Raw genomic sequence first — 21078 nt, 5'->3', positions numbered from 1 at the left:
AGTCCGTCAGCACGATGTGTGAGGTCAAGTTCAAAAGGTTGGAGACCTCAGAAGTCATGATGCATGGGTGTGATGATGAACACATCCAAACAGTTGAGTCCATGACCTGAAATTTACATTAGTTTTTCTTCAAGCTTTATTTTAAAGTTTATATGCGTTATACAGTTTGGCCTTTTTTTTTTTTTTTTCCCACCCTAACTGTCTTTTTCTGCCAATACAAAAAAAAGTACAAATGACTAATTAACCCTTTAAACAAATTCCTGGCAATTATTTAATTTAGGTGGTGTTTGGCCGACGACAACAACAACTTGCGATTTTCAGTCTGGTCTCACTTTCTGAATTGTTCTACATGGTTTGGAGGGTTTGGGTGAACTCACTTGCTCCACTGTTCAGTGTGTAATATTTATATGTGTGATGTGTGTCTGCTGCTGCTTTTTGGTACATGTGGGTCTCCATCCTGTGTGTGTGTGTGTGTACAGTGTGTGTGTGTGTGTGCGTGAGAGAGACACAGACTGAGAGTGTGAGTCGGGGGAGTGTTGATGGGTCTCAGTAGGAGTCAGAATGTGGAGCAGAGGCTCCCCGAGGAGAAGAGGAGCGGGAAAAAAAAAAAAAAAACCCTCCTACAGATCAAATGGAGAACATTCTCTGGCCGTGCTCTGCCACATGAACACACACATACAGAAACACACACACACACACACAAATACACACATCCCATCAGGGAAAGCCAAAAGCTATCTTACCGGCCGCAGCATTCCAAGGTTGGGTCAACGTGATGTGTTTAAAGATTAAATCTGCGGTTGAGGTCCTGTGTTTGTGCAGCCGCTGTCCATTTAGTTATATATAAATGCGACACACACACACACACACACACACACACACACACACACACACACACACACACACACACACACACACACACACACACACACACACACACACACAGATACACGGTGAATAGTGTCCACACACTCACGTTAGGTGTGAGTGAGAAGTGTGAGAGGGCGAGAGATTGTTAAAGATGTCAGTGAAAACCCACTTGAGGGAGAGGAGGAAGTGTTGAGAAGGTAGGCAACCAAGTAAACGAGGGAACTGTCAGTCAAGGCAGGGGGGCGGAAACTGGCGCTGTCAGTGACAAATAGCAAGTCATTAACCCAGCGAGTCGCTTCTTAGATGGTGAGATGGTGTGGGTGGAAAATGGTGCATGTGTGTGTGTATGTGTGCGCACGGGAAGCGAGCGGGATACTGTGCATATTCTCTCCAAAGGTATTTGTGAGGTCTCTGTTAATTGAGCACATAGAGCTGCACTCTCGCCTATTCTTTCTCTTCTCTCAGTGGGGGAGAGGGGAGATTACCAGGGAGCCCGTTTAGCTGGTATGGAGCTGGAGACAAAGAAGGGAACAAGGGAGGAAGAGAGGAGTGGGGGAGTGAGGCAAAGACGGGATGGAGACAGGTGAGGAGGGATGGAAAGCAGGGGTTAAAATTTATAGTGTGCAAAGCGATGGGGGGGGGGGTGAAGCGCGTGTCTGTTAGTGCACGGACCCTTGGGTGACTGGTTTGCCTCCCGTGGGACGTCTCCCCACTGCTAAGCTCCTGCCGTCTGTCGTAACCCGCTGTCACAAACACACATTCTGAGAAACACCCTCTCGAGTACACACACACACACACACACACACACACACACACACACACACACACACACACACACACACACACACACACACACGCACACGCGCAGAGCACACACACCTCGCTGCATCTGTCGTCAGGATAGCAGCTGAGTCCTGCGAGGCCAAGACTCTTATTAAAACCACAGATCACTTTCTACAAGAGAGGGAGAGGTAGAAGGGTGAGGTGAGGGGGTGTAGTCTAAAACAAAATTACAGACAGCCTGGCGCACTCCGGCGTGACGCTCCCTTCGCTTCTCGTCTGAAAGCTGCTGTTGAATGACAAAACAAATATTAGGCTCGTAGTTGTTTCATTCATTTAGTCTTTTCTTTTTTCTTTCTTTCTACTGCCTTTCCATCTCCTCAGTTGTTACCCTCTTCATTACCATGTGCCCCGGATCCCTCTTTCAACACACACACACACACACACACACACACACACACACACACACACACACACACACACACACACACACACACACACACACACACACACACACACACACACACACACACACACACACACACACACACACACACACACACACACACACACACACACACACACACACAGTGTTTTCTCCCCCCATTCCCTCTGTGTGTCTGTACCCGGGGGTGGCCTGAAGATTCCTGTGCTAAGCCCTTGGCATACATACAAGTGTGCACACACACACACACACACACACACACACACACACACACACACACACACACACACACACACACAGCTGGCTGCCGCTCAGGTTTTCCAGGGAGAGAGCAGGAGCCCGGCACCAGAGGAGAAGGGGGGATGGAGGGAGGAGAGCAGAAGAAGAAGTAGTGGAGGGTGGGGGGGTACAACATGCAGAGAGGGATGGTAGGGAGGGGGTAAGACAGAGAGGGGTTGTTGTGAAGTCATTTTTCATCACAGGGTTCATTTTTCACTGCAGAGTTCTCCCACTCTCTACATCGCTCTATTTCTCTTTATCTGTCCTCTCCTCCTCCTGTTCCCCTCCCTTGATCCCGCTTTGTCTCTCTTTATCTTCCCTTTTTCCTCTTTTTTTCCCCCTGTCTATCTCCCCCCCTCCCACCCTTCTCCCTTTTCTCTCTCCCTCTTGCCTAAACTCTTTCCATCCTCTCTCTGTCTCTCTCTCTTTCAGCCTAGTTTCTCCTTTATGAAATATGGATGGGAGCAGTTTTGGGCGCGCTGAGAGGTTTGCAGTCGGAGGGAGGGATGGAACTTGGGAACTGGCAAGGGAAGGAGGGAGGGAGAGGCAGAAAGAGAGAGAGAGAGCGAGCGAGAGAGGGAGGGAGGGAGGGATGCAGCTCGTGTCTCAGCAGACGTGCCTTGTGCATGCACCTAAACACCTCACTGAGCAATCTGTCAACATGTCAGCAACACATGTTTGGTAAAAAAGAGAGAGAGCGTTTGGAAGGAGAGAGGAGAGGAAAAAAAAAATCTCTCCCCCTCCAGTGGGAGTAATGGCTCCCACCAGGGCTCTGGAAATGCTTTGAATTCAGCAGATTTCTATTGCGGGGTCCTCCCCCGGGGGCGTCTTTTTACAATGCCTGCATCTCAGAAATTTGAGCCCGAGGACCCCTGGGGGCGTCCTTTCATAATGCCTGAAAATGTAGGGTTATATTGTGTGCTCTTCCCCATGGGGCTTTTATTAATACCTGTATTCACTGCCACTGGAAATTACACAGGCGGCGCTGCAGGGGCCCGCGCTCGCTCCAGGAAGGGAGAAAGACTCTGCGGGGACGTTTTCTCTCTTCTCCTCTCTCTTTTCTTCCCTTCTTCCCCCCCCCCCCCCCCCTTGCCCCCCTCCCTCACCTCTTCTTCTTCTTCCTCCTCCTCCTCCTCCTTCCCCTCCTACTTTGACTCTCTTCCCTTTTTTCCTTACTTAATGCAAGAGTGAAAAAGAAGAATTTGCCAAAGGACACGAGAAAGTGTGTGTGTGTGTGTGTGTGTGTGTGTGTGTGTGTGTGTGTGTGTGTGTGTGTGTGTGTGTGTGTGTGTGTGTGTGTGTGTGTGTGTGTGTGTGTGTGTGTGTGTGTGTGTGTGTGTGTGTGTGTGTGTGTGTGTGTGTGTGTGTGTGTGTGTGTGTGTGTATAATATAAGTGTGTGTGTTGGCACCAGCTCACCCTCTTGTATTCAGCCCTACTTTGCTCTGAGGAAAAGAAACACTCGATTAAAAATGTAACTTCCTTCTTCCCCTCCTCTTCCCCTCTCATCTCTCCTTCTCTCTCTCTCTCTGTCCTTGTGTGACTGTGTGTGGATCTTGCAGAGAGTAAATATTTGTGTGTGTGCGTTGGAGGGTGCGTGTGTGTGTGCACGCAAAGTGGAAAAGCTTAAATCTGTTGTCCACCACAATGCGAGTGTGTGTGGATTCGCTCGCTCGCTAAGGCGGAGAAATAAAGATGAGTGCCGCTGTTTCCAAACATTCATTAGGATTCCTCAGCCAAAGGGTTTGCTGCTTCCCTCGGTGTGTCGGTGTGTTCGTTTGTTGATCAAATATTTACACAGCCAGATTATAGGAATATACATTTACATATCTCTGAATAAATAGCATTTTGATTTCAGATTTGGAGGCTGAAACTTGTTCAAGTCCTGACCGGACATCATGTTTCATTCACAACAAGGAGATCACGAAATCCAGTCCCAAGTTTAGATTCACCTTTCGTGAATCAAGTATTGCTATCTGGTAATATATGGGATCTTTTTTCTTATTTGCGCAGGACTTCAATCTGGCAACAAATGATCTCATTATTGAGTGTTTAATGCCAGTGGATCCAAACTCTGGGTTCAGGAGAAGAGTTTAGGAAACTACTTTGGTATGTTTCCAGAAGTGAGCCTGACCCATTGATAAGTTAATTAGAAGTGAAAGAAAATAAAGGTTGGAACAGCCATTGAGCGAAAAGTCTGGGTGTGAATCCCACTCATCTGAATCAAACAAACCAGTTTGGCGAGAGAGCAGCAGAAAGATGACCATCGTTTGCAAATTTAACTTCATACAAGGAGGCTGGACGGAGAATTACTAAAGCGTAAATGTGTAAAGTGGAGTTCCCATGAGGACCTGAGCAAAGAGACCACCGGTACTTGCTGGTTGGGTTGAGCTGTGGTCTGGCATCAGCAGCAGGGGATAAGCAGTAATTTTAGAACTGGATTACCCATTTAATGACAAGCACAACTGAAACATCATCACACGAGTACAAGAGTCGCCGTTAACGTGTCCAACATGTTAACAGGGTTGTTAATTTCTTTATTAGCAAGAGATGTTTGTTTACACTTTGCTGATGAAAAACTGAAAGATTTACTTTTTGGGGGGGTTATTGCTGAGGAAGTCAAGTGGAGTGTGATCCAGTCACTCTGGTTAAAATCCTGAAACTTTTCCGTGCCGTAAAATGTGTGTACCTCACAATACCAGACTGCGCATTGCAGAAGTGACCGTGATGTGAAGGCTGGTTGTTGTTAAAACTCAATCACGCAACAATGTAGTGATCAATCGTCCTGATTTGAACAAGTTGCAAAAACAAAAAGAGAAGAGGTGTTATTGATTTTTCCAATTGACTTTAGAGACGTTTAACTCCTCAAAATGTGTGTTTTGTTTTATTGTTTGTTTTTATTTGGATACATTGTGTTTTGGGGAATGTAGCTTTTTTTGTAGTTGATGTATATGTGTGCTCCCATGTGTAGGTATGTCAAATAGTGTGTGTGTGTGTGTGTGTGTGTGTGTGTGTGTGTGTGTGTGTGTGTGTGTGTGTGTGTGTGTGTGTGTGTGTGTGTGTGTGTGTGTGTGTGTGTGTGTGTGTGTGTGTGTGTGTGTGTGTGTGTGTGTGTGTGTGTGTCAGGATAGAGTTGTCACGGGGCTGTGTGGGGGCCTCTTCATGTGTGTGTGTGTATGGTGGGGGGGTCTAGATAATGAGGAACAGGCCATTCCCTTGGATTCCAGCACCCCTGCCAACAACCAGGACCCCCACAACCTCTACCCCCTTTTCCTTTTCTTTTTTTTTTCTCCGCCCCCCTCCTGCTGACACCTGGGAGTTTTTTCCTCTACTTCCTCCCTGTTTCTCCCTCTCTGCTGCTTCTTTTGCTCTTCCCAAGTGGAACGTGCCACCTCCCTCCTTTTGATACACCTCCCTCTTTTTCATCCTTCATCTGCTTCTTTCTCTCTCGCCTCCCTCAATTTCTCATCCTTCATTCACTTCACTTATAAACATCTTCTCTCTTTCTCAAAGCTCTCTCTCTCTCTCTCTCTCTCTCTCTCTCTCTCTCTCTCTCCCCCCCCCCCCCCCTCCCTCGGTCCCACCCTGCTGAGTTCTCAAACTCAAAACTGACCACATCCCTTCCTTTCACCCTCTCTCTCCCTTCCCCCATATCCTCCCAACGCTCTCTCACCCCATCATCCCAGTTCCCCACGGAGCTGGCCCCAAAGCTCTGATCCCTTCCTCCATGCCCCCAACCCTCCCCACTGTGCCCTCCCAAGACACATACACAGACATGCACACACACATGCTCCCTGTGGCGACTGGCCCCAAAGCAGCCCCTGTTTGTCTCCCTCCCTCTGTTTTTCCACTCTTTCTCTCGTTCCCTTTTTCCCCACCTCCGTCTCCCACACCCTGTTTGATGCTTTAGATTTCCTTTGCACTTCTTTTAAGCTGATTTTTCTCTGGTTGCTACTTTGAGCTGCACTTCATTCCACTGGACATTCTGCACTGTACTTCGTAGGTGAATAGTTCTGAGCTCTGCACCATGACTTCTTATTGTATGTCTTGCAGTCGAGATGTGGGGCCTGATGGTGAGGTAATGCAGTGCCGTTTGTAGTCGCACCCTAACTATTTATTGTTGGTAGTCTAATCTCTATGAAACTCAATGAATACCTACAGAGTAAGTATTTTCTACTGTATGGGCTGATCAGTGGCAATATTGAGTGCCTGGGTGCCTGAAAACTGCTGCGGCCTGCTGCCTCCTATGTGAGACTCGCATGAACATTAAATCAAGAACATTAAAGCCATTAGAGGGGGAAAAAATGTCATGCATTGTGTCCAGATTACTGACATCAAGCAGTGTGTTAATTCTCTAACTTTTATTTAATGTTTCTTATAAATTCAGACATTTAATGTGTTCCTATAAATTTCCTTCTTCATTTCCTTGATGTCATTTATGGTTCACAGCTTTAGGTTCACACCAGTGCTGCTGTGCAACCACTAACACCTATTTTATGATGCGACGTGTTCACCTATTGGACAACGCTTCGCAATGTCTTGTGTTGGTACATGTCAACACAGCAGCCACGGTTGAAATACCTTTGCATTTTTTTTTTGTTTTGTTTTAACTTTGGCAAGTCAGCTGTGTTTTCTTATTTCTTAATCCCCAGTCAATGAATTCAACTCAACGTTTAGCCAGCGTTTTTCTCACCTTGATTTAACTTTCATCCTTAACGTTCTGTATGCTAAATGTAATACAAAGGTACATCTTTACGCACTCACACACACGCACACACACACACGCACGCACGCACGCACGCACGCACGCACGCACGCTCGCACGCACGCACGCACACACACACACACACACACACACACACACTTGTGTTGAGTTTCAGTCACAGACAGTGGTGGCAAAGGGCAGCGTACCACAGGGAGAGGGCCTATAATAGTTTTAACCCAGTGCTCAGGTGTGACTCGCCTTTGTCCAGCCAAATGTCAGAGAAAAGCACAACTCGAGGGAGTGGGTTTGGGGTGGAGGGGGGGATGAAGCAGATTGAAGAAGAGGATGAAGGGATAGTGAGTCAAAGAGAAGAGAATGGGGATGCAAACAGAGGGATGCAGAGTAGATGGAATTAGGTTAAACTGTGTGACTGACAGATCTGATATTTCACTCTTATCGTATCAGTCTGGGATTCTTTATTTATTTTAAAATTTGTGTTTTTTTGTTTTTGTTTTGTTTTTTTAACCAAGTGACTGACTGAATACTGCTAAGTAAACCTTTGTTTTTTTGGGGGGGTTGTTTTCTTTCTGTCTGGGCCCCTGGTTTATGTGGGGGCTGGGAGATATGCTCTACCCTGTTCTTTCCACGCCTCAAGAGCTCCCTTGGGGGGCAGAAGGACCAACTCTGCCAGGCTCTCTCTCGCACTCCCATTTACCCCCGCCGCAATGCTGAACACACACACACTGACGTCAGCTGCTCCGGGCCTTCTCCCCTGGGTGCTCCGAGAACCCTTTGTTTCCCTCCCTCTCCCTGCTCCCTCTGCTCCATCTCTCCTTCCACCCCTCCTCACTTCTCTCTCCCTGTCCTTTGTCCCTAGAAATAGCTGTCCTGCTTACTGCCTGATTGGAATTCACTTCACTATGGGAAGTCACAGGGGAGGGCCATTGTCAAGTGTGTGTTTGTGCGTGTGTGTATGTGTATGTGGGTGTGTGGTGTTGTTGAACGATGACGAGGTCATGCATATTTCTGGTGCAGGTGTGTGTCAAGTGGACATGATGGTTGTTGTCGGCAGCTTGTGTGTGGGAGATGAAAAATATCTTTATGTCCAACAGTGGTGCCTTTAATTTGTAATGTTTTGAAAAAGCCTGCATGTATAAACAAGAACCATAATGGTAAAAAGATGTTTCTCTTACTCATGTTTCTGATGATTCATACGTGTTTTGCCAATATTTACATTAAGAAAATGCAGAATGCATCTGTGGTGCTTAGAAACTCTGGAAACAAACTCCTCTGTCTTCATAATGAAGTAATCGAGCTTTGACAGGGGGCCTGCAGTTAATCATTTTTGCAAGAAATCAGTGAGGAGTTATCTGGAGAGTTTTTCCATTGACTGGTTCATCATGTAGAAAAAATGTTAATAATCATACATGAAACAGACAAAAATGGAATAATCTGAATTCAGTTGAAGCTTGTACATTTTTTTGCAATTTTATAATTATATCTTAAATGTATTCATGTCTTGGACAAGTTAAGACTGTGGTGAAACTTTTGATAAAGTTGACCCACAACAGAATTTCCACAGTATGGCCATCAAATCAAAGACACACAGTAATATTGGAAAACCACCAGATATTAGAAGTTGAAGTTACTTATTTATTGCTTTTTTTTTTTTTTTTTTACAACTTTACTGCCATAATGTCCATGTGAATATTTAAAGGCCTGTGTCATGAAATAATGATTTGAGTTTTTAGCTCCAGTTACAAAGGTGAGAAAAACCATGCAGTGGTTATGTGAGTGGGGGGCACCACAGTTTTCCCAGCCCTCTCTAATCAGACTGCATACTTTTCTTTGATATCGTCTGCTCTGTATTTATGCATGTTTTGGTATGCACAGAACTCCTAAGTGCACACTTTCTATGTGGGCTCTTCTACAGTGTGTCTCCTGAAAATGTGTGCGCGTGTTTGTGTGTTCATGCGTGCTTCTGCTCCCAGCATGAATCCCAGAATTGGGGTTAAGGAGCAAGAGAATTCCTCCCTCGTATTCCCTCTTTCCTCTCCAACTCTGTCTCCCTCTGTCTTTGTCTCTCTCTCTCTCTCTCTCTCTCTCTCTCTCTCTCTCTCTCTCTCTCTCTCTCTCTCTCTCTCTCTCTCTCTCTCGCTACCTCACCCCATCGCAAGTGGGATGTCTTGAAATATTAACCAATCTGCTCTTCATTTTTCAAATATGATAGAAAACACACTGCTAAATAAGTCAGGAGCGAGGCCTGCTGGGGAGCGCAGCAAGAAGGGGGCACTCAAATAAACAACAAAACAACACAAACAACAACAATGTAGAAAATGAAAAGAAGCGGGAGGAGGGGGGAACTCTACAACTGCATGAGCTGCGTTGAGTCGCTGCATTGGGTATCGCCTCGGCTCATCCATCCATACGTCTGCCCGTCTTCTTCCTCTCGCTTTTCTACATTTTTATCCTTCGTCTTCTCTAATGAGAGCCGCTCAATCAGAACATTACACTCCGATTGAGCTCACCGGATGACTGAGGTCTTGCTTTTTCTTTTCTACCATGGCAGTGTGCTGGCTGGTGGGCTGGAGGGAGGACACAGCTTGAGTATGATGCAGTGCTATGTGGGCCCGCTCCCACCCTGAGCCCCCTCCTCTCGCCTTCCTGGGATGGCACAGAGGCCGATTTTGATGGGGGAAATAGGTGGTGGGTGGAGGGCATTTGGGGGTTTTGGGTGGTAGGGCGAGTGGATATTTCTCCCCCCTTGTAGGCTGCCAAGCCAAGCGGCCTGCGAGTGAGCAGATAAAGCTGTGTGTTGAATGTGAGTGAAGAACTGCTCAGGCTTGTGTACAGAGATTTGTATGCGCCTGTGTTTTGAGTGTATAAGGGTATTTGCTGTGTGTGTGTGTTGGGGAGTTTGTCCTGAGAGAATAGTATGTGTGGTGCTGGTGGGGTAGGGGGGGTGTAGTGACAGCTGCAGAGGGGGTGGGATGGGGGTGGGGGGGGCGACTGCTCGCTGGCTGATAAGGGGGGCTTCACATCAGAGACACGACAAGAAGACTAATAATTCTGCAGTGCAACACGCAGAGAGACACACACAAATGCACCCAAGCTCATAGAAGAGAGGCAGTGTGAGAAAAAGTTAAGGAAAGCTAGATAGGGCTGTGGGACGCTCCGTGAGGAGATTTAGATTATGTGTGTGTGTATTGTGAGGAGTTTGGATTCACACAGTGTAGCAGGGGAAAAAGATATACAGTATGGATGTGTGAATGGATGCTGCTACCTCAGAACGATCGACTTAATCAGAGGGAAATGACTCAAATCTGGCTGCAGTCTGATGCTCTTTTTAGGTGTACGAGTTCAGTGTCCAGTTGTTGTTTGAGCTGCGATGGAAAGACTCATTTGTGGCAATTGAATGTTTAGATTTGAAACCACTATCAACCATTTCTTGCTGGTTTTTGTTGTTCTAACACTGAATAGCGGGAAAAGCACAGGTGTAGCATCAAACATCAGTGATGGCTCTGTTCTGCTGAGCCAATGTGCACAATACAAGGACCCTAGATGCATTCAAATGTAATGCAGGTGCTGCCAGTGTTACTAATTATCCTTGTTCCTCACCTGCTATCACACTTCACGTGTCTGCCATGGAAACGATCCTCTGCAATGGCCAGATGTTTACATTTCTGACCAGTTTTCTGGAATCACCTTTACTCATCTTTCTCAAAATAATAATAATCTTCCTCTGTACAACTCAAAAAAAAAAAATATTTTTTTATGTTAATATATTTGTTATTAATATAGGTTGCAACTAACTGAGCACCCCTTCATTAATTTTCTTGGTAAATGCTGGACTTCTGAAGGGACGGTGGAAAGATATTTGTGTATTGGGCTGCATTGTCTGCTCTGTTTTCTGTTCCGTCTGTCTGGAAGCTGCTTGTCCAATAACACTGCATGCCCACTGACTTTAGGCTGGTTGAAATGGTGTTTCACGCAAAACAGCAGATTTGCAAACATCAACAAATATAGCAGGGCTTCACGGAATTTGCATTGTTTTTAATGCAATACTGCACTTTTCGACAGGAACAGAGAAATAATGAAGGCTGGAGGCAAAACCTTGTTTATGCCTTCCTTTTGTTTTTTACTGCCATGACATTTTAACGTGAGTGGTCTCCTGATAATATCATACATTACATAAAACTACTACAAAAGCAACGCTGTGCAGGAAATCTTTTTGGTGAAATTGTGAGCACAGTCATAAAAAAAAAAAAAAAAGCTACAGATTTGTTTTTTTTCCCCCTTCTTCACCATTTTAACACAGAAATATTGTGGTTCAAAAATAAAGCTTCCAAGTATTTTTGTTGGGAGCGCTCTTGCTTTGATTTGGGATTTTAGTCCATTTTTGAAGCGTTTTTTCTGGCTACTCTGGTCTCCTCAGTCAAAGCGGTGTCTCGAAATTGAACACGGTGCGTTACGGTCTTTGTTTTCTCTGTGATGGATTGGAGACCTGTCCAGGATGTAGCCTTCCTTTCAAACTGCGTCAGCCGGGATCGGCTCCAGTCCCCCCTGTGACTCTTAAGTTGGATGAAGTATAGAAGGTGGATGGTTTTAGATCTAAAGTCCACCAGACATCACTGGCTAAGTAAAATGTGTGACACTGAAGTTTACTGAGCTCTAAACAAGTGAGCGCAGTGTTTTCCAAACTATGGGTCAGGATCCAGAGTTTCCTGATTTTAGAGCAAAATTGCAGAACATGTTGTGACCTTTTTTACGTTGGCATTGTTTGGCTTCCAATACTTTCATACTTTTGATTTGTCATCATTGCAGTGATGTTATATTTCTTTGGGGGGGGGGGGTTTGGCCGATACAGTTTGGGACTGAGGCAGAGAGGGCAATAATTCCACTCATGGCTGTTTTTTTTTGTGTGCAGCAGTAAGTTCATGCATCCTCCATCGTATTCCTCATATTTGAAAGTTTCATTTGGCCAGATTCCCTTCTGATTGACCGACTGGCGTTTAGAAATATATGCATGTCTATCAAGATTTAGAATTATAGTTATCTACTTTGTAATAATGCAAAATGCATTATTTTTCAGAGCAATCCCTCACAGTTTTCCCTCATTCCCTAAATGTGTGGAGGCCCCTTTGGCACCCCCTGGAGGATCCTCTTGGGGGGGCCAGGAGCCTTCCTTTGAATATCGAAGTCACAAGACAGACAGGGAGATTTGCACTTAACCACTTACACAAAGAATCACATTTTCCCACACCAGTGGTGTCACCACCTTCCAGTAGCTACAGAATATATTTTTAATGTTCTCTCTCTTTATCGATAGACAAACCTAAACTAAACCATCCTACATCAAATTGTTCTGAAGCTATATCGTGTTTTTCTTCCTCTTTCCTGAGGTAATAATAGCCCCCACCAGTCCTTAATTATTCATATTTTAGTAATACAATCCAAGTTAACGGTTCAAACATTAGTACATAATAAAACTCCCGAGGCTTCGCTTTTAATTTAATTCCTCCGTTTAAATTAATTTTGGGGCATGCTTGTGCTTTTAGCTTGCTCCTCCGTAGAGGCGGGGGGAGGGGGGGTGTAGACGGAGGAGAGATGGAGGGAAGGAAGGAGAGAGACGGGAGACGAATCAGAGCTCGCTATGAGAGACGGTGCTGCAGGTGGATACAGCCGTACAGGTGTTTGTGCAAGGTGAGGAGACTGCATGAGACGGGGGGATGGAGACGAGAGGGGAGAGGGAGGGGTGGGGGGGGGCAGGGACATGTGATGAGTTTAAAATCAATCAGATGTACTCGAACAATCCTTACTTCCTCTCATAATTACTATTTTATGAAATTGGATGCTTCATTCTTGAGCATCTTGAGGTGAGACCAGAATATTTTTCAGGTGGACAGAAAGATATAGAAAAATGAACGGAGATTGTGAAAAAATAATTTAGGGATAAGTGGGGAGAGTAGTGGAAAAAACAAGGGGAGACAGTAAGACAGAGAGAGAGAGTGGGGGGACTTTCTTTTTTCTGTCTGTGCCTCCGTTCAGTTGCGTGTCCACAACCTTGTGTGTGCATGTTTGAAGTCAGTGTGGTGCGGTACAATAGTTTGGGTCCCAGAGCAATCCGCTTTTCTGCTGCAGAGACCTACCAGTCAGTGGTCGCTATTGATCTGCACCCCTTCACCACACATCCCACCATCCCCACTGTGTGCGTCTGTTTGGAGTGTTTCTACGGCTTCCATCTTCATGACCTTCACCTGGCAATTGTTGAAAATTTCCTTGAGCGCTCTGAATAAAACAATTGGTACACATCTGCATTTTGGGATGTTTTGTTTGTTTGTTTGTGTGTGTGTGTGTGTGTGTGTGTGTGTGTGTGTGTGTGTGTGTGTGTGTGTGTGTGTGTGTGTGTGTGTGTGTGTGTGTGTGTGTGTGTGTGTGTGTGTGTGTGTGTGTGTGTGTGTGTGTGTGTGTGTGTGTGTGTGTGTGTGTGTGTGTGTGTGTGTGTGTGTGTGTGTGTGTGTGTGTGTTCCTTTTTCATAGCCATAGTCACAGTGGGATGAAACAGGTGTGTGTGTGTGATAGCAAAATATCCTCAAAACTCTCCTTCATTCCTCTAACACACACACACACACACACACACACACACACACACACACACACACACACACACACACACACACAATGTTGCACATGGCTCAGCTTGGCGGATGTACGTTGTAATTACGGGACCCCCTGGCCTCTTTCTTTCTGTCTTTCTCCCTCTCTGCCCTCACGACCTCTCCCCCCCTTTGATCTGTTTCATGTCACTAACACACACACACACACACACACACACACACACACACACACACACACACACACACACACACACACACACACACACACACACACACACACACACACACACACACACACACACACACACACACACACACACACACACACACACACACACACCTTTGTTTCTGCCTGTGCGTCCCTCCCTGTGTGTCTGAGCACTGCTTTTTATTGTAGCCAGTGTGTGGTCTTTAATTCACACAGGAGCCTCTTTTCTGGACAGTTTGTTTTGAAACCTCTCCTTCGCTACCGTCACACTGAGCTTGATACTTGGGGTTATTCCCTTTCTTTGCGACCTTGTCTGTAGTGTGTGTGAGTGTGTTTGCATGAGTGTCTGTCTTTGTCTGCGTATGTATTTTGACAAGCAAAAGCTGGCAGCTCCTTGTCTGACGTGAAAACCATTTGAGTGCTTATGGGCGCACAAATGTTTGAAGTTGATTCCTGAAGGAAACGCGTGCTTTGCGCATCTTTTCTTCGGTAATCTTTGCATAATGATCAAGTGGTAGTGGTTGATAGGTGTAACAATTACAGTAATCAGTGATCTCCCACTGTTTTTCTTTTACCTTTTGTCACCCTGATTGAGTGCAACATTTCAATCCTGTGTGCATGTATGTTCTATGTTCTGTAGCTTCCTTAAATCAGTCTTTTTACCCTCCTCTTGGTTTATTTATATGTCCAACATTGGCTCCTTTCCTTCTTTCTTTCGATTAATGTGCTTATATTGTCCGTTGCATCTCTTGTTTTCTCTTATTGAACCTCCTTTGCCTCACCTTCACCTCTTCCCTTTCTTCGCTTTGTCTGCCCTTGACACTCAGCTGATAGTGTTTTTCTTCTCAAAGGAGGCAAAGGTTTAATACATGAGTAATTATTTCACAGCGCACACACACACTGTCCAGGTGGCATCGGCAAGATGAGATGACTCATTTGTGCTTAGATTTTACGAAGCGGTATGCAGCTCAGTCAGTCAGTATATGATCAAATACCTGTAGATACGACAGGCAGAAAAGATTTTGGTAGGCAAATTGTGGTTACATACAAGTTTCTATGTAATATTGACTTTTCACATCTCAGTATCATATTTATTTAAATGTTCATGTCTGCTTCACTGAATTCAGCTGCTGCTGTTCTATGAAAAGTAACCTGCAAACATACAACCATCCACAGCAGAAGCACATTCAAATTCCTGCATTAAAATCCAAAATGTGCATTTTTTTGGGGTTTAGTTGTCATTAGTTTGTGTGTGTGTGTGTGTGTGTGTGTGTGTGTGTGTGTGTGTGTGTGTGTGTGTGTGTGTGTGTGTGTGTGTGTGTGTCCCACTGTGCTTTCTCTTTCTCTCTCTCCATCTCTCCTGCCGTCTGTGCCTCTAATCCCTGAGTGTGTCAGTAATGGCAGGTCCAGGTGTTCTGCTCTGCTCTGCTCCTCCCCTGGGGACTCCTCTTCAGTGTGTGCATGTGTGTGTGAGTGCATGTGCCTGTGCACGTACTCCTCTCATGGGGGGTTTAGGAGTTGTGAGTAGGGGGCTGTCCAGGATCCCGTTCTCCAGAAGGGAAGGGAGGGAAAGGGAGCGTTGGGTTGGCGGTACCCGCCTCTCGCAGCTTGCTCTCAGGCTTCCCCTGGGCATGGGACCCCCCCTCTACTCCTCTCCCCCGAGACTCCCGAAGCCTCATTGCCTCTCTGTCTCTTTCTCCTCTCATTTTCTCCCCTCCTCTGTCATAGTCTCTCACAGTCTCCCCTCAAACCTGTGTCTGTGCAGATCTAGAAATACTTTGCAATAGCGCCAGCTTGGTTAAAAACGCACTTTGTCTGTGTATTTGTAGTGCATATACCAAGATGGCTTTGTTTGTTTACCTGTGCATATGTGTGTAACAGTGTTTGTGTTTTGAACAGCACGCTCCAGCTGCCTACATCACTTATTTATAGGTCCCACGTATACGTAGGTGAATGTGGGAGAACTTATGTGAGTGTGTGTGTTCGTAATTTTGTTGGTACATCAATCACATCCATTTATAGTGGATGCGGTTTGTTTAAAATGATGAGAGCACACATGATCTTATACATTAATTGTTATTATCCACAAGGCAGCTCTCATAATGCTTTCGACCATAACTCACCTGTTCCCATTCAATACTATTACTATGTGTATAGTTTCACTTATGTGAGTACTTCTGTGGGTATTTCAGTGAACAACAAAGTGTGTGTGTGTGTGTGTGTGTGTGTGTGTGTGTTTCTAGGTAAGTGAACAGTCTGCCAGTTCACCAAACCTCATTCTTATAAATAGATGATATAGCCGGCGGCATGCACACAATAAGACCACACCACTATGTGTGTGGGTGAGTGTACGTCTTCTCCAAAGTCTCAGTGTGTACGTGGTGTACTGTGTGTGTGTCTGTGTTGGCATGGTGTTGTTGTTTATCTAACACTCCGCCTGACAGCTGGTTCTCATTTCTGAGTGAGCAAACAGCAGACAAGATGGACAGAGTGAGTGTTGGAGGAGGGAAAGACGGATAACTCGGGGAATAGAACCGTGAACCCTCCCGGTTTAGGTGCCTTGCTCTCTGCGTTGGCCACTTGTGAAGAAGAGGTGAAGTGAATACTTGGAGAAACGGGTCGCGGTGAGATAAAAAAGGATTTACAGGAAAATAGCGAGGATGAGGCAAAAGAGAGAAATGTGGTAAGAGGAAGCAGATGCCAGCCCTCCTTTGCCACATGGTGTGTGTGTGTGTGTGTGTGTGTGTGTGTGTGTGTGTGTGTGTGTGTGTGTGTGTGTGTGTGTGTGTGTGTGTGTGTGTGTGTGTGTGTGTGTGTGTGTGTGTGTGTGTGTGTGTGTGTGTGTGTGTGTGTGTGTGTGTGTGTGTGTGTGTGTGTGTGTGTGTGTGTGTGAGTGTGTGTGAGAGAGACACACTGTGTGTTGTTGTCATGTGTATGAGACTGTACGTGTTTTCTAGCTCTGCGTCATTTTTTCTGGATAATGTAGATATCAGCAGTGTAATGGATAGTTGTTGATCCTTATAGCTAACCTCCCACAGTCAGGCACTCACGCTTTCAAAGTTGAACCATAAGAGCTTTAAGTACAATTTGACTTCCACTTTTACCGAAAAAGTGAAATGTGAAAGCCATAATTATGTAAATGGTAATGCGCAGTTGCAGTGAAAGGATTTGCTTGAAGCATCCTTGTGAATAAATGTTTAAAAGTAGAAAAGATGAGGCTGGAAAAGTGATATATGCACATGTATTGTTATTGATCCAATTAATTTATTTGACTCTCAAGTTCAAAGAATTTCCCTATTAGTCCAGCCGACTTTGTTCTCGTATAGTTTGGTGATCTGTTACGTCTCACTGATCATCATGTAATATTTCTAGGCACAGCAGGTTGAGTTTTGCATTTGAGAGACTCTGGTTTAAATCCCGGTATCGTCCGACGTAAAAGCAAACCGAGTCCTGGGTACAAGTTGGGAGAACTTTAAGAATCGACTCTTGCGAAAAGGGAGATGCTGAACAGACATTTAGTGTTTTGAGTGGTAATGTTTTCAAGTACAACATATTTCTCGGCGTGTCTGTAGTGATACAGCAAGTTTATTTATAAAGCACATGCGGCCATGAAGCAGTTCAAAGTTGAAAATGAATTGAGCATTTAAGAAATGGGAAAATCAGTTGTGTTATCAACATGTTATCACAAAACTGTAGTTCAATGCTGTCCCATAGACTTGTTTTTAACGGGCAACCTTGTACTGACAAGTGGTTTTTACATGATAGCTGAAAGCCTCCAACTTTGTATGAAACTAGTTCTCGTTCAGTCTGAATTCATGTTATTCATCCCTGTTACCTGCCCTGACCTTGTCCTCAAATGTTGAGCTGTCCTTGTGTGCATGTTCAGCACTGTTTGATGTTCGCACACAGTATATTATGCTGTGCAGTCGTAACAAAACTTGTCATCTGCCAGCCCACTGTCCACCCACCCCCATCCTTAGCCCCCTGCCCCTAACCTTCTGCCCTCCAACACTCTTGCACACACACACACAAACACACACTGCCCATATGGAGCAGTTGGCGCCCAAAAGCGTCCAAAGCAGCCGGGCCCATTCCCAGGGCAGGAGGTGAGGGTCCCCGCAGCCTGCTTTCAGTGTGTGAATGCTTGTGTGTGTGTGTGTGTATGTATCTGTCTGTGTGTGTGTGTGAGTGTGTGTCCATCCACCGCGTCCTTGTGGGCTCAAGACCCGGACAGACTGCTGCATCGCCCTTTCTCGCTGTCCTCGCTGTGGCTTGTATTCATATGGTGTGTGTGTGTGTGTGTGTGTGTGTGTGTGTGTGTGTGTGTGTGTGTGTGTGTGTGTGTGTGTGTGTGTGTGTGTGTGTGTGTGTGTGTGTGTGTGTGTGTGTGTGTGTGTGTGTGTGTGTGTGTGTGTGTGTGTGTGTGTGTGTGTGTGTGTGTGTGTGTGTGTGTGTGTGTGTGTGTGTGTGTGTGTGTGTGTGTGTGTGTGTGTGTGTGTGTGTCCCGACAGACTGTATCCCTTGCGAGCTGCAAGGACAACAGCAGAGGACTGTGGGTCCTCGAAGCAAAGGCCAGAGTGGCTGCCATGTGCATGTGCGTGAACTGCTGCACCCAGTCAATATGGAAGCATATTTGTTCTGAGTCGCATACAGTGATGAGCCATGACTTTATGACTACCTGCCTGTTATTGTGCCGGTCCTTCATTCGCTGCCAAAACACCTCTGAGCCATGAAGGATCCACTGGACCTGGTCCACTAAGACGCTAACTGTAGACCCGTTTGAGTCCCGGAAGTGGCAAGTTGTGGCCCCCATCGATCGGATGCTACATTGAATTGAAAGCTGAAGAATTTATTCACCAATTCACCTCCTGACCCTCGTGGTGCACTGTGCTGCCAAAGACGCCAGCGGCATCTGGGAATTCTGTTTGTTTCAAAGGATTTCCATATTCTGCAACACTGCTTCGGTAGGTGTCAAAGTAGCAGCCACAAGGATGGCAGGACCCAATGTTTGTAATCTGAATATTGTCCAAAGCAAAGGACTGCCTCCTCTGGCTTTCCTGGTGCCATGTGTTCCCCAGGTAAGCCAGGGACACGTACCCACCCATCCACATAATTTAGCAACGTGATTCATCACACGAGCCAAATTCCTCCTTTCCTCTGGGATCCATTTCTGGTGCTCTTGTGCTTATTGTTTGTGTTTCCCTTAGTGGATCCAGCTCAGCACAGGAATCCTGACTGGTTTGGAGCTACACTGCCTGCAGCAAACAGAGATATCCTGACACCTTTTCTACCACGGCCTGCATCAACCTCGCCAGCAATTTGAATTCTCGTAGCTCGTGTGATAAATCAGACAACATGGGGCCTTCGCTCCCTTCGTGCATCAATGCCCCATAACAGTTTAACAGATGCAGTTTTACCTCCCGTGTGCTACTTTCACCAGGTGTTGACCACTGCAGACGCTCTGACATGGTCCTCATCAAACGCACTCAAATTCTTTATCTTTGCCGTTTTGTCTTGTTTCGTCAAGGAGAACCAAATGTTTACTTGCTGCCTAATATAGCCCACCAACTAACAGGTGCCAGCATTGGTATCTGTGTGGTGAAAGCTGATTGAAGTGTGTGTGGACCGTAGTGTTAACATTCCACAATGATATCCAAGCATCTTTTTCAAAAGAGATTTTATGAGAAACTGGGTATGAAAATGCGTCATGCTTTGTATGCAGTGCAGCAGAATGAGTTCTTGTTCCCACTTCTCCTACAGCCACATTAGATAGACTACGCAACAGGTAGTTTCAACCAAACAATCTGAGTGGTCAAAGAAACCTTCCTACTGTGCAATTCTCATAATGCATGGCAACCAGTAAGCTGTGCTTAGCTTACTGGTTGCCATGTCAACTCGTATTGTAATCACAGAGCCAGGTAGGGATCTTTCTTCTTTTCTCTTGTCCAGCTTTTCAAAAGTACCGTGGGTAGTGTGTTGACAAGTCTTCAGTTTATTCGATCACGGTGTCGCTAATAAGTGGTTCATTACGAGTGTTATGCTCGCTGTCAATTTGTGACATGGGCGCTGCCACACACATGACGTGAAAAATGAAGCAATAGACTGATTTCAAATACCTTCACAGTCAGATGTGCCGTCTCGCCTTATGAAAAGCAAACACACACAAATTGTACAATTTATTTGAGAATTACAAGTTTAGATTTAGGGCCGGTGCCCATCAAAATGATTTTCAGCATGAATCTGAAAGGATAGAACGTCTATTACTCTAACCTGCAGGATGTTTTTTTTTCTTCTTCTTGTTCTTCTTTTTTTTTTTTTTATGGAATAGAGACGGCGCTGGAGAAATTACAAGCAGCAGATGCTGGTTTTCATCAAACTTAACTCCATATCTGCTATTGAATTGCTTTCTTAATTGTGTTTGTGCATGCATGTGTGTGCCTATATGACACGGTGAAAGCCAGACTGAGTGTGTACTGGGCTGCCCAGAGTGAGCCAAGGGTGGAAGTTGTTTTTCTGCCCCCTGTAGTGAGTCTGGGGCTGTGTGTGTGTGTGCGCACGCCTGGGGCAGCCTGGGGCCATCGGAGGGGGCCTGGGGAGCGGTGGAAGGAGGGATGAAGCGAGAGAGGGATGGAGGGATAGGAGGTCAGCGGGGGTCTCGCAGGAAAAGGTGCAGGTCTGGGCCGATGGCCAATTGGAAAGGTGGAAAGGAGAGTGGTTGGATGGCTGGAGGGTGGGGGTGTGTGGAGAGGAAGCAGTGAGCGGAGGTGTGAGGGGACAGACAGGGCTGATGGGAGGATTAAAACCTGAGCAGGTAGATTCACTCGAATAGAACTGGGACCATGTCACGAGTCCAAATTGTGCTAAATGAGTCGACCCATCTTTTTCTAAGTTTACTATTTCTGGCACTACAAAGATGAGACAATGGAGCACAACATTTGACTCTGTTGTCCAAGGGAATGGTTTATTTTATAGTGCAGGTAATGGAAACCTTTTCTGGTTTTCTTCAGTCTTCTAACTCAATCAATCTTTCTCATCTTTCAGTTGTTTGAGAAACTTTTGGATGTGTCTTAAGACTCCTGCATGGTTTCTAGCAGTCATTTAAATTTATTACCTGCAACATCCTGCGACATGGATCAGTCCTCACTGAGACAAAGATGACAGTGACATTCCTGACAA

At 45.7% G+C, this 21078-nt stretch overlaps 1 protein-coding gene across 4 annotated transcripts in view; it reads left to right on the top strand.

Moving 5' to 3' along the window:
* znf423 (zinc finger protein 423) overlaps positions 1 to 21078 on the top strand; it is a 165013-nt gene that overhangs the window by 47521 nt on the left and 96414 nt on the right. Inside the window, exon 1 of one of the 4 annotated variants that reach the window (XM_080475116.1) lies at positions 16537 to 16585. The exons of the other annotated variants lie outside the window; for them this stretch is intronic. The gene's annotated coding sequence lies outside the window, so the exon portion shown is untranslated. Of the gene's footprint in view, positions 1 to 16536; positions 16586 to 21078 lie in introns of those variants that run through there. 4 annotated transcript variants of the gene reach the window in all.

The sequence above is a fragment of the Lipophrys pholis genome (genome assembly GCF_963383615.2).
Source record: "Lipophrys pholis genome assembly, chromosome: 11".
NCBI lineage: Eukaryota > Metazoa > Chordata > Actinopteri > Blenniiformes > Blenniidae > Lipophrys > Lipophrys pholis.
The sequence above is the reverse complement of the archived record's forward strand: the minus strand, read 5'-3'. Positions and strand labels throughout refer to the sequence as shown.